This window comes from Balaenoptera ricei, chromosome 1, assembly GCF_028023285.1.
Source record: "Balaenoptera ricei isolate mBalRic1 chromosome 1, mBalRic1.hap2, whole genome shotgun sequence".
NCBI lineage: Eukaryota > Metazoa > Chordata > Mammalia > Artiodactyla > Balaenopteridae > Balaenoptera > Balaenoptera ricei.
In genome coordinates this window covers 30,588,594-30,607,474 of record NC_082639.1, presented here as the reverse complement: position 1 = coordinate 30,607,474, position 18,881 = coordinate 30,588,594, and positions in this window count along the sequence as shown.

The following is an 18,881-nucleotide window of genomic DNA, read 5'->3' as shown; positions in this document are numbered from 1 at the left end:
AAGTACATTCAAGAGAATTCATGGGAGTGTCGACGAAAAATTAACCAGTCGATCTAAGACAGAAATGGAAAATATTATTCGAGCCATATTTGAGGATTATAACCTGGGAAGAGCATCTCAGAAAGCTCTGAGAGCTGTTTTGCCCATTAAAAGTCAAGGCACAGTTATATAAGTTTTTTGAGACAGAGGGCTGTACATTAAATGACGTATTATTGACCGTTTACATAATCCAGATCACAGCCCCATGTGATCCCTTAGCAAGAAGGAATGTTATCCAAATGCTGGAGAAAGTGGGGAAAACTCTACTAGCACTGTTGGTGGGAATGTAAATTGGTGCAGCCACTATGGAAAACAGTGTGGAGTTTCCTCAAAAAAACTGAAAATAGAACTACCATATTATCCTGCAATCCCACTCCTGGGCATATATCTGGAGAAAACTCTAATTCGAAAAGACATATGCACCCCAATGTTCACAGCAGCACTATTTACAATAGTCAAGACATGGAAGCAACCTAAATGTCCATCGACAGATGAGTGGATAAAGAAGATGTGGTGTATACAGACAACAGAATACTACCCAGCCATAAAAAAGATTGAAAAATGCCATTTGCAGCCACATGGTTGGACCTAGAGATTATCCTACTAAGTGAAGTAAGTCAGACAGAGAAAGACAAATACCATATGGTATCACTTATATGTGGAATCTAAAATATGATACAAATGAACTTATTTACAAAACAGAAACAGACTCACAGACATAGAGAACAGACTTATGGTTACCAAAGGGGGTAGCAGGGGGAGGGGGGCGATAAATTAGGAGTTTAGGATTAGCAGGTACAAACTACTATATATAATATAGAAAAACAACAGGTCCTAGTGTATAGCACAGGGAACTATATTCAATATCCTGTAATAAACCGTAGTGGAAAAGAATTTTAAAAAATAAGAACGTTATCTTTAAGGAGTTGCCTTATTGATGCTAGGAGAATGTTGCTCTTTATAGTTGAGCAGGTATTTCTGCTGATGGGGAAGGTTTGGTCGATGCATGAAGCAGTTATACAATGCACAGTGTGGGGAGAGAGGAGGCCAAAGGGCACATAAAATTTTTTATGTTTAAATTTTTCTGGTCTTGCCATAAAATATGAATTTTATTTCACAGCATTAAGTGTGAATTAATATTAGAGAAATGCAAATCAAAACTACAATGAGAGGGGCTTCCCTAGTGGCGCAGTGGTTAAGAATCCGCCTGCCAATGCAGGAGACATGGGTTCGAGCCCTGGTCCAGGAAGATCCCACATGCCGCGGAGCAACTAAGCCTGTGCGCCACAACTACTGAGCCTGTGCTCTAGAGCCCGAGAGCCACAACTACTGAGCTCGTGCTCCTAGAGCCTGTGCTCTGCAACAAGAGAAGCCACCTCAATGAGAAACCTGCGCACCACAACGAAGAGTAGCCCCCACTCGCCGCAACTAGAGAAAGCCCGCATGCAGCAACGAAGACCCAATGCAGCCAAAAATAAATAAATAAATGAATTAATTAATTAATTTAAATAAATAAATAAAATAAAATAACCTATTAAAAAAAAAAACAACTACAACGAGGTATCATCTCACACCAGTCAGAATGGCTGTCATTAAAAAGTCTACAAATACCAGATTCTGAAGAGAGTGTGGAGAAAAGGGAACCCTCCTACACTGTTAGTGGGAATTTAAGTTGGTGCAGCCACTGTGGAAAACAGCATGGCGGTTCCTCAGAAAACTAAAAATCGAATTACCATATGATCTAGCAATCCCATTCCTGGGCATATATCCAGACAAAACTGTAATTCAAGAAGATACATGTACCCTCTGGGACTTCCCTGGTGGCACAGTGGTTATGACTCCGTGCTCCCAATGCAGGGGGCCCGGGTTCCATCCCTGCCTAGGGAACTAGAGCCCACAGGCATGCCGCAACTAAGAGTGTGCAGGCCACAACTAAGGAGCCTGCATGCCACAACTAAGGAGCCTTCCTGCTGCAACTAAGACCCAGCACAAACCAAGTAAATACATAAATATTTTTTTAAAAAAAGAAGATACATGTACCCCTATGTTCATAGCAGCACTATTTACAATAGCCAAGACATGGAAACCACCTAAATGTCCATCAACAGATGAATGCATAAAGAAGATGTGCTACATATATACAATGGAATACTACTCAGCTATAAATAAGAACAAAATAATGCCATTTGCAGCAACATGGATACAACTAGAGATTATCATACTAAGTGAAGTAAGTCAGAAAGAGAAAGACAAATACCATATGATATCACTTATATGTGGAATCTAAAATATGTTACAAAGGAACCTGTCTATGAAACAGAAACATAATCAGGGACACAGAGAATAGACTGGTGGTTGCCAAGGGGGAGGGGGGTGGGAGAGGGTTGGATTGGGAGTTTGGGATTAGCAGAAATAAACTGGTATATATAGAATGAATAAACAAGGCCCTACTGTATAGCACAGGGAACTATATTCAATATCCTGTGATAAACCATAATGGAAAAGAATATGAAAAAGAATGTATATATATGTATAACTGAATCACTTTGCCATACTGCAGTAATTAACACAACATTGTAATTCAACCATACTTCAATAAAAAATAAATTTAAATAAAAAAGAAAAAAAAAGTGTGAATTAAGTAGAATGCTTTCAGCTCCAATAGCAAACACCTGATTCAAACTGGCTTACACAATGTGGAACCATATCTCACAGTGCAGGAAATCCAATGGGAGGGCAGAGTGGGTAGATGCCGTGGTTCAACAATGTCTTTAGGGACCTGGGATGCTTCCATCTCACTGCTCTGTTGTCCCCATCATTGACTTCACACCAAAACTGGCTCCACTCAAAACACAAAATGACTGCCACAGGTAGTTGAGGCTGCATGCTTCCTTTTGCCATCCAACAGACAACGGTAAAACTGATTTCTCTTTCCCAGAAGTCCTAAGCGGCATTGGTGGTATAGTGGTGAGCATAGCTGCCTTACAGAAGTCCTAAGCAAGCATTTCCTTGAATCACATTGGTCTAATATGATTTAGGCCTGTTCAACACACAGATTTTTGCCAAGGGGGAATGGAATGACCATGACTGGATTAGATTAAATTTTTGCATTGAGTTAAATGTTGGGAAGAAGACCATAATGTCTACCATAGAATCAGATGACTCTGGGAATGAATAAGAGAAAAAGAATAAGGATGGAACTTTCAGGAACACCAGCATTTATGGGTTGAGCAGAGGAAGAACACGTGAAGTAAACTGAGAAAGAATCATTAAAGAGGAAGTAAGAGAATTGGGGGTGGGTAGTGTGGTCTTAGATAACTAGTGGGAAGGTTCCCCAGCTCTCAATTATTCCACTATTTCTGGGACTGCTTTGCAACCCAGTGGTGGTCCCCACTGGCCATGCCTGGAGTCCTTGACACTACCACCCATCCCTAATGGTTTGACTCACGGCTAGAACTCTGACCCAAGGTGAACTGACAATAGGGCTTTGTTTCCCATTGTATCAGTGATGGACACTGACCCAAGAGTCCTCGATTACAATCCTTCTTCGGGATTTTTCTCTCTGGTGCTGAGGATAGATTCAATCTTTCTCTCAAAAGGCAATGCCATTAAAAGAGAAGGAAAAAGAGAAGAACTTAGTGGTATGGAATTCCTGATTTGTTTTCCTCGAGGCCTGGTTTCAGTGTGAAACCCTGAAATAATCTAATACATTACAATTTTATTCTAAGCAAGATGAGCTCATGGAGAAGACTTTATTGGTTGCCCATGTTAACCTAAAACACTGAAACAGCCAGTTGTTTTACCAGCAAAACAGGTTTTATTCAAGAGCAGCAAAGAATTGCAATTTGGGACAAACAACTATTTGGGGAACCACATGCAAGTCCTGGTAAAACAAAGGAGAGGAAACTTTATAGAGAGGGGAAAGTTGGGAGGGGCAAAAAAATCTATTGGAGGATACTGTGAGTTTGAAGTATAGTGGCTTTTCATTGGCTGAGTTGTGCTAGTCTCTTATTGGCTGAATTGTTGCCAGGCAAGGAGAAAAATCTGTATTCTTCCAGCTGGCAATATAATTAAGTAGTGTCACTTCCTATTGGAGAAGCAAGGTACCCTCTCTTCCTGTTGGGATCTGTATTGATGCAAAGTGGTACATGCAGGAGAGCTCCACCTTCTGGTCTTCTGACTCCATTTTACTTAGGTTTCCCTTTATTAACTTGTACACCTGTCAATCTCAAGCAGAGATTGAGAAAACGACTTGGGAGCAGGGAGGTCATTTAAGAGGTAATTCTAGGAAGCAAGAGTGAGGACCTGAAAAGAATGAGACAAGAAAGAAAGAAAAGCCAAACTAATGATGCATGATGGAGGTTACTGCTGAAACCGAGCAGGACCCTGTGGCGCTCCTGGGCACAAAAGCCTTTCTGTGTCCCCCGTTTCTTGTTTGTAGGAAATAGGCTTCATTCAGTTCAGACTCTGTGCTTCCACTGCAGGGGGTGTGGGTTCAATCCCTGGTTGGGGAACTAAGATCCCACATGTGCTGTGCAGTGCAGCCAGAAGAAAAAAATAAAACAAAATAAAATACCATTTAGAATTAAGAGGTTCAAGACTAAAGCAATTATCTACTGGTCCCCGATCTGCTGGGTGAGTGTTTTCTCTAGGGCTGATAACTTCCTCATACGTCTGGTCTCCTTTGTGCCAAGTGGGCTCCCTGATATCAGAGGAGGTCCTGAGGCAGGCATTAAGACAGAAAGACACATTGTATGTTTGAAGTGGGCTGCTGCCAGTGAGAAGTAAGTTTAGGCTTGCACAGAACTGTCTACCCTGACTGTGCTGTTATAAAAAATTGCCACAAATTTAGCAGCTTAAAACAGCACAGAAATATATTATCACACCGTTGCTGGAAGTCAAAATTCTGGGCACAAGTGTGACTCAGCTGGTTCTCTGCTTAGAGTCACACAAGACCAAAACAAAAGCGTTGGCAGGACTATGCTCCTTTGTGGAAGCGTTAGGAATGAATTCATGTCCCAGATCATTGGCAGAATTCAAGTTCTATGCAACTGTAGGACTGAAGTCCCTGTTTTCTTGTTGACCATCAGTTGGGGATCTTTCTCACCTACAGGCTGGCTGCATGTCTTGGCTTGTGGCCCCCTTCCTCCATCTTCAAAGCCAGCAATATCAGGTCCAGCCCTTCTCACACTTAGACTCTCTCAGACCTCCTCTTCTGGCTCATCTCCCACCTCCCTCTTCTACTTTTAAGATCTCAAGGGACTTCCATGGTGGCGCAGTGGTTAAGAATCTGCCTGCCAATTCAGGGGACACGGGTTCGATCCCTGGTCCAGGAAGATCCCACATGCTGCGGAACAACTAAGCCCGTGCACCACAACTACTGAAGCCTGTGCGCCTAGAGCCCATGCTCCGCAACAAGAGAAGCCACTGCAAGGAGAAGCCTATGCACCGCAATGAAGAGTTGCCCCCGCTCGCCACAACTAGAGAAAGCCCGCGCGCAGCAACGAAGACCCAACGCAGCCAAAATAAATATATAAAATTTAAAAAAATTTAAGATCTCAAGTGACACATTAGGCCCAGTTGGATATTCCAGGATAATTTCCCTATTTTAAGGTTAGCTGATTAGTAACCTTAATCCCATCTTCATAATCCCTTCAGAGCACTAACTAGATTGGTGTTAGAACAGCCAGAGGACAGGGATCGTGGGGATGGGGACATGTTTAGAATTCTGCCTACCACAGAAGCTCCTGCTGAAATCAAAGTGGGCTGAGGAGGTGTGACACATGGCTTGAAAGATGTCTGCTTCCTCCACTCTATCAGTTAGAATGTGTTTGGCTGCAAATAAGAAGAGAAATAACTAAAGCTGTCTTAAAGCAGTGCTTCACAAACTTTAACGAACATATCAATCCAGATTCTGGATTCTGGATTCAGTAGGCTTAAAATGCAGATGCTGATTCAGTAGGTCAAGGGTGAGGCCCAAGATTCTGCGTTTCTAATAAGATCTCAGGTGGTGCTGATTCTGATGGTCTCAGACCACATTTTGGGATTTAAAATATAGTGGGCTTATTACTCCACTTTCTTTGTTTTGGCCACACAACATGCAGGATCTTGGTTCCCCAACCAGGGACTGAACCCGTGCGCCCTGCAGTGGAAGCCCCCTGCAGTTAACCACTGGACTTCCAGGAAATCCCTTGAGGAGTCTTTAGGTAGGCAAGATTTAGGGATGGTTAATCTAGTGGTTCAAAGACATTGGGGCATCAGATCATCTGTCTGTGGTTTCTTTGGCTTTCTCCTCATGGTTGAAAAAGGACGGAAGCAGTTCCAAGCATCACATGCCCACGTAACAATATTCAGATGCAGAGGAGGAAATGGCTGTCTTATAACCCTTTTAAAGAGTAAGAGAGGGCTTCCCTGGTGGCGCAGTGGTTGAGAATCTGCCTGCCAATGCAGGGGACACGGGTTCGAGCCCTGGTCTGGGAAGATCCCACATGCCACGGAGCAACTGGGCCCGTGAGCCACAATTACTGAGCCTGCGCGTCTGGAGCCTGTGCTCCGCAACAAGAGAGGCCGCGATGGTGAGAGGCCCGCGCACCGCGATGAAGAGTGGCCCCCACTTGCCGCAACTAGAGAAAGCCCTCGCACAGAAACGAAGACTCAACACAGTCATAAATAAATAAATAAATAAATAAAAGAACGTGAATTTCTTTAAAAAAAAAAAAAAAAAAAAAGAGTAAGAGAAACTCTTTGAGAAGCTCCCAGGCAATGTCCCATCATTTCTCATTGACCAGAATTGTGTGTCATAGGCTCATGCCTAAGCCAATCCCTTGCCAAAGCCATTCAGAGAAGGGCGAACAAAATCAGAAAGAAGAGAGGAAGCCACCCAAGGGTATAATGAGGGGGTAACTAAAAAAAGTGAGGGGAAACTTGGGATCTTGTAAAAAGGAAATCCAACAGAAGCAAAGCTCCAGGGAGCCCCAGGATGACAGCTGTGGAAGTCCAAAAGGCAGTCTGCCCCCGATAGGAGCAGGAAGACACCCAGGACAGGTATCTCTAGGAATGACTGAAATTGATAGATATCCTGATTTACATCCCTCTCACAAGTTTCCTCTTTCAGTGCCCTCATGTGGCAGTATTATTATTTTAGGTTAAATCCCTAGTGGATACAATATTTTCTATAATATTTTTCACTATTGGGCCAAGTGTGAACCATGATCACACTTCCTTTTTTGTTCAATTTTTGTTTCTCCAGGAGTTAACAATTCCCCCTTTTTTTTCACCATTTTGTTTTCTGTATCTTTATTGTTTGTTTTCCCTAAACTCTCCAACACAATGATATCCTTTGAATACTGTTTCTACAGAGTTTCCATATTAGGATGTCCATCAGTCAATGAATAAAATGGAGTGGCCAGGTGATGATCAATGCTATAGAGAAAAGCAAAGCAGGAGTAGGGGAGAGGGAGTGCCAGGGTGGGGAAGGTTTGTAATTTTTAGTTGGTTGGTCAGGGAAGACCTCACTGCGAGGGTGACCTGAAGGGAGACATAAAGGAAACCATACAGACATTTGGAGGAAGAGAGTTCCAGGCAGAGGTAATATCAAGTTCAAAGTCCTAGAGACAGGAACATGCCTGGTCTATTCTTCATACATCTACTAGAATTTTCCTTTGCATGTTTTACAGTCACTTCCACTACCCACTTCCCCACTGAAGGGCACTCCAACCTCTCAAGCACCCATATTCAAACTTTAGTCACTCTTGGTACACGTTTTTATTCTCAGTGTCCAAATGGTGACGAAGTCATATTGATACTATTTGCAAAACACTTAAATTCTTTCTCTTTTTCTATATTTCCACTGTCACTATATAAATACTATAAGATAGAAATTATAGAACATTAGGACTGAAAGAGCTCTTAAAGACCATCTAGTATAACTCTATCTTATGAGGCTCAAATTAAGCTACTTCTCTGAGAACTCTCAGTCAGGTCTCTGGAGTACCAGGCAAAGCTTGGTTACATCATACCTGCATCTGCCCCTTGCCTGCGTCCACTCCATTTTGCCTGCTGCTCACCAACAAGTGCTCCTTGCACGCTGACTTATTCCTGCCTACCCACCCTACAGTAATACTCTGGGGGTCTACCCTGGCAGGGCTTTCCTCAGCTGCCTATCTGACATGACCTCTTACACCTAAAAAGAACCCAACATTCAAGTTACATCAGTCGACTTTCACTATTCCTCAAACACACTATCTTCATCTCTGCCTTTAAGTCTGCACTTCAATTCTTCTCTTTTCTGTAATAGCCTTTCTTTCTCCTTCTTGTTCAAATTCACCTATCTTTCAAGACCTTTCCCAGACATGGTTTCTCTGTCTGATGGAATGGATCAGAAGCCATGTTTTAGGGTACTTGATTTTCCACACCCACACCCTTATCTTTGTGTCAATCTTGTGTCATGAGTATTGTCTTTCCCCATTTTACAGGTGAAGAAGCAAAGGCTTAGAGAGGTAGAAAGAGAGTGGGCTAGAATTTGAGCCTATGTCTGCCTGTGCTCTTAATCGTTGTGCAATACTGTCTCCTGAGCTAGTAAATATTAGCTGAGTTGTTTATGAACTGCTTTGTATATATTAGTGACCACATCACACCCCAACTGACCATAGCCCTAGGCTTGTAGAGCAGAGTGAGAGCAAGAAAGAACCCCGCTTACAAAGGGCCCACCTTGTGCCAGACTCAGTACCATCTTCAGTGAATGTGAGGTAATACCAGGAGATACAACCAAAAGTGTTGAAAGCAGTTGGCTCTGGGGGATGAAACTCAGGGATGGGGCGAGGGGAAAGGCAAGGACTTTCTATTTTTATAATAAGCCTTATAGTACTATTTGACATTTAATACTACATACAATATCACTTTGGTTAAAAATGAAAGTGAATTTAAACAAATTAAATGGATAAGTAGATGTAAATAACCTTTTTATAACCTTGGATGGGAAGGGAAGAAGGAAATATAAGGCAAGAGCCATCTAATACATTTGTAGTAAGGATTAAACAGAACAAGGCATTTAATACATGTTTGGCAAAGAACCAGCAGCAAGCATTATTATTATAACATGAAGCAGGACATGGGCTCAAGGTTCAGGATGGGTTCATTTTACCTGAGAGATGTCATAAGAACAAGCTATGATAATTAGAGATCACTCTGGCTTCCACCAAGACAGAAAAATGGTACATTCACCCCTGGCCTTTCTGCTCCTACTTCTCGCCCCTTCCTCCAGATTTTTATTTCAACCCAATTCACCCAATAGAGTAATTATCCTCACCAACTCTCCACACACACACTCGTACATACCTCTTCCCATCATGCTTCCACTTCAGCCCAACCCTTAACCCTGAGAAAAGGGAGCGGTGAAATCTACAATCAGATTTTGTAGTTCAGAGGGAAAGTAATTGACTTCCCTGCGATATTTAATTTCTAGGAAAGGGAGTTTGGAGGCAATACTGAATCATGTTATTAAAGTCCCATTCATTCATTCAATACATATTTGTTGAGTGCATGCTATGTGCCAGGCATAGCTCTAGCTACTGAAGATACAACAACGAACAAGGCAAATAAGCTGCGTGCCTTCATGGGGTTTTTGTCTAATGCCGCAATGACCGGAGCAGCTACCAGGGCAGGTGGAGACTTCTGGCAAGGATAGTCACCTCCATTTGCTGCTGTCCAGTTTGATGCAATGGAATGAACTAAAAGACATGAATTGGGGTGCCTTCTCACTCATACCCTCCTGCGTAAGTGACCACCTTTATACCATATGACCCTGTTCCCCTGACCACAGCTTTTTGGACCAGTAACAGACATTTGACCTAAGCTAGGCAATTAGATTCTTCCGCCAAGAATTTGCCAAAATTAGCTCTGGGAAGGTAAGTTGAAAGGTCAATGCAGAGTCAGGGCCACAGCAGAAGCCAGTAGACACTATGGCAAGCCAATGTCACGGGCAGACCAGAATTGTAAGGGGCAGATACTATGAGTAGGCTGAGGTGAGCCTTCTGTCTACAAAGAGGAAAATGCAGCAACTATGCTATAATAAGAAGGAACAAAGACCATTTGACCCCAGGAGGAAAGAGGAAAAGAGAGCAAGCAAAAGACTTTTTTTTTTTTTTTTTAAAGGAGAGAGCAGTGGGAGGAGAGAAATAGGTGAGGGAGATTAAGAGGTACAAACTTCCAGTTACAAAATAAATGAGTCACGGGTATGAAAGGTACAGTGTGGGGAATAGTCAATAATTATGTAATATCTTTGGAAGGTGCCATGTCATAACTAGACTTATCACTGTGGTGATCATTTTGAAATGTATAGAAATATCAAATCACTATGTTGTACAGTGGGAACTAATGGAATGTTATAGGTCAATTATACTTCAAAAACAAACAGACAAACTCATAGAAAAATAGATCAGATTTGTGGTTACCAGAGGCAGATGTCAGGGGAGGGGGAATTGGATGAAGGCAGTCAAAAGTACAAACTTTTAAATATAAGATAAATGAGTACTATAACTTAATCACTAAAAGGGATGTTGTCTATAAGCTTAAATTATACATAATGGCCCATCTCTGGGAGCCCTGCCCCCCAGGTAATGAGTGTTAAGCTAAAATACCTTTGTTTAGCTCACAGGAAACATCCTGACCAGGCCCACCTGTGAATGGCTGCAGGAAGGAAGAAATTAACACATCCGCTCCGGAGACTGGCCGGAAACAGGACTTTACACCCTACCCTTTTAGTAGAAAAGAAGCCTGAATTCTAACTCGGGGAAGATGGTTCTTTGGGGGCACTAGTCCCCCATCTTCTCAATCTGCTGGCTTTCCGAATAAAGATGCTATTCCTTGCCCCAACAATTTCTTGGCCTGTTGTGTGGCGAGCAGTACGAGCTTGGACTTGGTAACACTTGCAATTAGAATGGGGCTATGTGACTGGATCTAGCCAACGATCTGTGAGCAGACATGACTTGCATTACTTCAGAGCTGAGGTAGTTAAGAGTTTGTGAGTCTCATCCATCCCCCTCTTTCTCTGTCACATGTTCCCGATGGTGCCGGCTCAAGGTGTCAAAGCCTCTGTCAGCCTCTTTCCTTGGGGACCGTGAATAAGTAGGGTCTCTACCTTACCAGACATGTAATGAAAGCTAGAAATAAATTTGTTGAATTAAATCACTGAAATTTGGAGGTTTGTTTGTTGCAGCAGCTGGCAGTTAATTACATGGATACTCTTCGGCTGTGTTCATATCCCTGGATGTACTCTGTCTTCCACATTCATTCCTCCGCACAAATTCTCTTCTCCCTGATTCCCAGGACTCTTGGTTCGCGCCCTTTATACTGCAGACCTGGAGGTGTGGTGTGTATGATGTGCTTTTACATACTTTGAGGCTATTTTATTAGTTACATACAAATTTAGTATTTTTTTCTTCCTAGTTTATTGGCATTTTATTCATTATGCAGTATGTAGTGATGCTTCTTGCCTTAAAGTCTAATTTGTATTATATTAGTTTAACTTCACTGATTTTCTTTTAGTTAGTTTGTATAGTATGTCTTCTACAACCTTTAACATACCTGTATCCTTATATTTCAGATTTTTTAAAGCAGTAATGAGTTGCTTTTTAAAAACCAATGTGGGGAGCTTCCCTGGTGGCACAGTGGTTAAGAATCTGCCTGCCAATGCAGGGGACACGGGTTTGAGCCCTGGTCTGGGAAGATCCCACATACTGTGGAGCAACTAAGCCTGTGAGCCACAACTACTGAGCCTGCGCTCTAGAGCCCGAGAACCACAACTACTGAAACCTGCACACCTAGAGCCCGTGCTCTGCAACAAGAGCAGCCACCACAATGAGAAGCCTGTGCACCGTAACAAAGAGTAGCCCCTGCTCGCCGCAACTAGAGAGCCCGTGTGCAGCAACGAAGACCCAACGCAGCCAAAAATAAATAAATTTAAACAAACAAACAAACAAACCAATCTGGGACTTCCCTGGTTGTGCAGTGGTTAAGAATCCGCCTGCCAATGCAGGGGACATGGGTTTGAGCCCTGGTCTGGGAAGATCCCACATGCCACAGAGCAACTAAGCCAGTGTGCCACAACTACTGACCCTGTGCTCTAGAGCCCGCGAGCCTAGAGTCTGTGCTCTGCAACAAAGAGAAGCCACTGCAGTGAGAAGCCTGCACTGCAACAAAGAGTAGCCCCCACTCGCCACAACTAGAGAAAGCCCACGCACAGCAACGAAGAGCCAACGCAGTGAAAAATAAATAAATACATAAATTTATTTTAAAAATAAATTAAAAAAATAAACAATCTAACAATCTTTGTTTTTTAATAGAGGTATTTAGTCCACTTATATTTAAAAGAGGCACTTATACTTTTGAGTTTCAAAATATCATACTAGTATTTGTTTTCTATTTCTCCCACAGGTTCTATGTTCCTTTTTTCTCTCTTCTTTTAAACCTTTTTTGGATTGTTTTGATTATTCCATATTTCTCTGCATTCACTTATTTTATATATATATATAAATAAAAAATAGTTTAAAATATATATATACTTATATATATATATTTTAAACTATTTTTCCATGATTGCCATGGTGATTACAGCATGCATCCTTGGCTTGTTAAATTTTAATATAAATTAATCTTTTACCACTTCCTGAACAATACAAGAATCTTAAAATATTTTAATTCCATTTATCTGCTCCCACACCATGTGCCATTTTTGTGGTGTGTTTTAATTCTCCATATGTTTAAAGCTCCACTAGACATTGTTGCTTTATATGGTCGTTGTTCACTTATTTTTACCTATATAGTTACCCTTTCCATTGTTCTTCATTCCTTCCTCATATTGATACTTCCTTTTGAGCTTATTTTCATTCTGCTTGAAAAATTCCCTCTAGTATTTCTTTTAGTCTGGGTCTGTGGATGAATAACTTTTTTCAGATTTTGATTGTCTGAAAACTTATGTATTTTTCTTTCATTTTTGAATGATATTTTCACTGGGTATAGAATTTTAGATTAACTGTTATTTTCTTTCCACACTTTAAAGATAACATTCCATCATCTTCTGGATTTTATCATTTATATTGTTGAGTCTGTTGTTAGTCTTAATGTTGCTCTTTTGGAGGTAATATATCTTTTTTTCCTAATTGCTTTTAACACTTTTTCTTTGTTTTTCGTTTTCAGCAGTTTTCCCATGAAGTGCTTAGGTGTGATTTTCTTTGCATTTATCCTGCTTGGGATTGAGTATATGTCTTTCACCAATCTTAGAAAATTTTTAACTACTCTATTGTCAAATATTGCTTCTTTCCCATTTTCTCTCTCCTATCTTTCTAGGACTCTAATTTTTTGTATTTAGGCATTTTCATCATGTCCCATATGTCTATCCCTCTCTTCTTTATATTTTTCATTCTTTTCTTTCTCTGAATACTTCAGTATGGATATTATATACTGATCTATCTTCCAGCTCCTTAATCCTAAAATGAGCTGTGTCTAATCTGATGTTAGGTCCAGTTATTGTGTTAAATACATTATTGTATTTTTCAGTCCTAGGATTGCAATTGCATTCCTTTGTAGACTATCCAGGTTTGGAGATTACCTAGCACTCTACCGCAATCCCAGTGCAAAATCTTGCTGTTCTACACAGATCTACCTCATTCAGTTAAATGAACGAAAAAAAAAATCTCAGTTTTGTTCAAGCCAGTTTTAGTTGGGTTTCCAGTTACATAAAACTGAAAATTCTTTTTTTTTTTTATCTTAATGATAAACTTTATTTTATAAAAATATTACTCCATAAACTACATAGGAGAGAGAAGACATGGAAGAGTAGAGATGGAAAGACCAATAGTTGAGTTGAGAGACAACGAAGGCCTTGTGGAGGCACGAGTGGAGACTGACGTGAGAGATGTTTCAGGTACAGACTAAGCAGATGCTGGATCCAGAGTTGGTGTCATGTTTCAGCAACGAGAATGACACTCAGATCTGCTGCAATGTTGGGACCTGCAGTACAGGAACTCAATAAGCATTTATGAATGAATGAATGAACAAAGGAAGAAAGAATGAAATGACAAGCCAATTACCCTCTTCATCAGATGTACACCTGAGAATAAACCATACGACGCCAAATACAATAATAATATTGTTATTACTACCTCTCTTAAATTTCAGTTTGCCACACTATATATGCAGACAATCAAGTGTTAACTCTAAACACACAGGTACAATATCCATCCATTCTTGTATGATTTATATATTGTCTGTTTTCCTATAACATGTATTGATTGATTGCTCAGTAGATGATACACAACCATGTGCTACTTGGGTTCAGGAGGGGTACTAGAAAGTAATGCAGAAAAGACTTCTGCCCCAAAAAGGCTTAAAAAAAATCTCCAGACTACAAAACCTTCATTCTTTAAAATGTGTGTAGCAAAGGAAAGAGAATTACAGAGTATCAGAGGCAAAGTGCTGTTGGTGTGGCCCAGACATGTGTTGTTCTAAGGGTTCAGGGTAGAAAGACATCAGTATGAAACAAACTGTGAAGGAAAAGTGTAATTGACCTGATATGACTTAACTGCATATTGAGGGATGGGTAGATTTACTAGATTTGTCTTCTCTCAAGTTTTCCAAAAAGTACATGAGAAAAGATTAAACCAGAAGGCCCATCTGGCTCATGTGAAAAGGGGCGTGAACATCATCCTATTTACCAATTTTGGTTTAGAGCAGGAGGGTTCAGCTCACTGTGGTCCACAGGCCAAATCCAACCCTCTGGCTATTTTTGCACAGCCTGTGATAGAAGAATGGTTTTTATATCTTTAAATGGCTGGAAAAAAGAAGAAAATTTCTTTTTTTTTTTTTTTTTTCACACACACACACTGTATTTTATTTTTACAAGAGATAAATAGACTGACACCAAGCATTGTACATGGATGACCACAACAAAAGCAACAATGATTGCAATTACCAAACATGAAACACACTCATACTATGTCATAATATTGACATTCAGTCCAGTAATCCTCCACTGTAACAGCTCCTTTACTTTGCAGTGAAAATTGATTTGTATATTCTTTGCCTCTGAGTCCTTGTGGGATTTTTTTTTTTTTAATTCAGACAGAAAGTCACAAAAATTATACTCATCCTCATCAGTTCACTCAGTCCCATGTAATTCATTTTTTTTTCATCTTGATCTTTTGTTAGCACTTTTATGAGTTCATCAGTTTTTCATTAGAGTTCTGAAAATGCTTATTCATTCAGTTCAGCAGTACAGTCAGTTACCAGAAACCTGTACTTGTCAGAGTCTTTTCCATGAATTTCTTGAAGATGAAACCCTTTTATAGGAACATATTTGCAAAATCATCAGAGTACACCCAGAACTGTGTGTAAATGACAAAAGACTTAAAAATGACCACGGTTAAAGATTTGATGAAAGTTCATAATAATGCAGTTGACAAGAAAATTAGTTATTTCTGAGATATACATTTTAAAGTAATAACTAGGATTATTACTTATAACATTATACCAGAACATATAAGATTTTTAGAAATTTCATGTAATGTCTGAAACATTTATATTAACATATTTCCATACATATTTCCATACAAATACAAATATAAGATTTTTAGAAATTTCATGTAATGTCTGAAACATTTATATTAACATATTTCCATACATATTTCCATACAAATACAAATATAAGATTTTTAGAAATTTCATGTAATGTCTGAAACATTTATATTAACATATTTCCATACAAATAACCCAATGAAAGTTTAGTATTAGTTGTTTTGTTTGTTTTTTTATACTGCAGGTTCTTATTAGGCATCAATTTTATACACATCAGTGTATACATGTCAATCCCAATCGCCCAATTCAGCACACCACCATCCCCACCTCACCGCAGTTTTCCCCCCTTGGTGTCCATATGTCCATTCTCTACATCTGTGTCTCAACTTCTGCCCTGCAAACTGGCTCATCTGTACCATTTTTCTAGGTTCCACATACATGCATTAATATACGATATTTGTTTTTCTCTTTCTGACTTACTTCACTCTGTATGACAGTCTCTAGATCCATCCACGTCTCAACAAATGACTCAATTTCGTTCCTTTTTAAGGCTGAGTAATATTCCATTGTATATATGTACCACATCTTCTTTATCCATTCGTCTGTTGATGGGCATTTAGGTTGCTTCCATGACCTGGCTATTGTAAATAGTGCTGCAATGAACATTCGGGTGCATGTGTCTTTTTGAATTACGGTTTTCTCTGGGTATATGCCCAGTAGTGGGATTGCTGGGTCATATGGTAATTCTATTTTTAGTTTTTTAAGGAACCTCCATATTGTTCTCCATAGTGGCTGTATCAATTTACATTCCCACCAACAGTGCAAGAGGGTTCCCTTTTCTCCACACCCTCTCCAGCATTTGTTGTTTGTAGATTTTCTGATGATGCCCATTCTAACAGGAGTGAGGTGATACCTCATTGTAGTTTTGATTTGCATTTCTCTAATAATTAGTGATGTTGAGCATCTTTTCATGTGCTTCGTGGCCGTCTGTATGTCTTCTTTGGAGAAATGTCTATTTAGGTCTTCTGCCCATTTTTGGATTGGGGTGTTTGTTTCTTTGATATTGAGCTGAATGAGCTGTTTATATATTTTGGAGATTAATCCTTTGTCCGTTGATTCCTTTGCAAATATTTTCTCCCATTCTGAGGGTTGTCTTTTCGTCTTGTTTATGGTTTCCTTTGCTGTGCAAAAGCTTTGAAGTTTCATTAGGTCCCACTTGTTTATTTTTGTTTTTATTTCCATTACTCTAGGAGGTGGATCAAAAAAGATCTTGCTGTGATTTATGTCAAAGAGTGTTCTTCCTATGTTTTCCTCTAAGAGTTTTATAGTGTCCAGTCTTATATTTAGGTCTCTAATCCATTTTGAGTTTATTTTTGTGTATGGTGTTAGGGAGTATTCTAATTTCATTCTTTTACATGTAGCTGTCCAGTTTTCCCAGCACCACTTATTGAAGAGACTGTCTTTTCTCTATTGTATATCTTTGCCTCCTTTGTCATAGATTAGTTGACCATAGGTGCGTGGGTTAATCTCTGGGCTTTCTATCTTGTTCCATTGATCTCTGTTTCTGGTTTTGTGCCAGTACCATATTGTCTTGATTACTGTAGCTTTGTAGTATAGTCTGAAGTCAGGGAGTCTGATTCCTCCAGCTCCATTTTTTTGCCTCAAGACTGCTTTGGCTATTCAGGGTCTTTTGTGTCTCCATACGAATTTTAAGATGATTTGTTCTAGCTCCGTAAAAAATGCCATTGGTAATTTGATAGGGATTGCATTGAATCTGTAGATTGCTTTGGGTAGTATACTCATTTTCACAATGTTGATTCTTCCAATCCAAGAACATGGTATATCTCTCCATCTGTTGGTATCATCTTTAATTTCTTTCATCAGTGTCTTATAGTTTTCTGCATACAGGTCTTTTGTCTCCCTAGGTAGGTTTATTCCTAGGTATTTTATTCTTTTTGTTGCAATGGTAAATGGGAGTGTTTCCCTAATTTCTCTTTCAGATTTTTCATCATTAGTGTATAGGAATGCAAGAGATTTCTGTGCATTAATTTTGTATCCTGCAACTTTACCATATTCATTAATTAGCTCTAGCAGTTTTCTGGTGGCAGTTTTAGGATTCTCTATGTATAGTATCATGTCATCCGCAAACAGTGACAGTTTTACTTCTTCTTTTCCAATTTGTATTCCTTTTATTTCTTTTTCTTCTCTGATTGCCGTGGCTAGGACTTCCAGAACTATGTTGAATAATAGTGGTGAGAGTGGACATCCTTGTCTCATTCCTGATCTTAGAGGAAATGCTTTCAGTTTTTCACCATTGAGAATGATGTTTGCTGTGGGTTTGTCATATATGGCCTTTATTATGTTGAGGTAGGTTCCCTCTATGCCCACTTTCTGGAGAGTTTTTATCAGAAATGGGTGTTGAATTTTGTCAAAAGCTTTTTCTGCATCTATTGAGATGATCATATGGTTTTTATTCTTCAATTTGTTAATATGGTGTATCACATTGATTGATTTGCGTATATTGAAGAATCCTTGCATCCCTGGGATAAATCCCACTTGATCGTGGTGTATGATCCTTTTAATGTGTTGTTGGATTCTGTTTGCTAGTATTTTGTTGAGGATTTTTGCCTCTATATTCATCAGTGATATTGGTCTGTAATTTTCTTTTTTTGTAGTGTCTTTGTCTGGTTTTGGTATCAGGGTGATGGTGGCCTCATAGAATGAGTTTGGGAGTGTTCCTTCCTCTGCAATTTTTTGGAAGAGTTTGAGAAGGATGGGTGTTAGCTCTTCTCTAAATGTTTGATAGAATTCACCTGTGAAGCCATCTGGTCCTGGACTTTTGTTTGTTGGAAGATTTGTAATCACAGTTTCAATTTCATTACTTGTGATTGGTCTGTTCATATTTTCTGTTTCTTCCTGATTCAGTCTTGGAAGGTTATACCTTTCTAAGAATTTGTCCATTTCTTCCAGGTTGTCCATTTTATTGGCATAAAGTTGCTTGTAGTAGTCTCTTAGGATGCTTTGTATTTCTGCGGTGTCTGTTGTAACTTCTCCTTTTTCATTTCTGATTTTATTGATTTGAGTCCTCTCCCTCTTTTTCTTGATGAGTCTGGCTAATGGCTTATCAATTTTGTTTATCTTCTCAAAGAACCAACTTTTAGTTTTATTGATCTTTGCTATTGTTTTCTTTGTTTCTATTTCATTTATTTCTGCTCTGATCTTTATGATTTCTTTCCTTCTGCTAACTTTGGGTTTTGTTTGTTCTTCTTTCT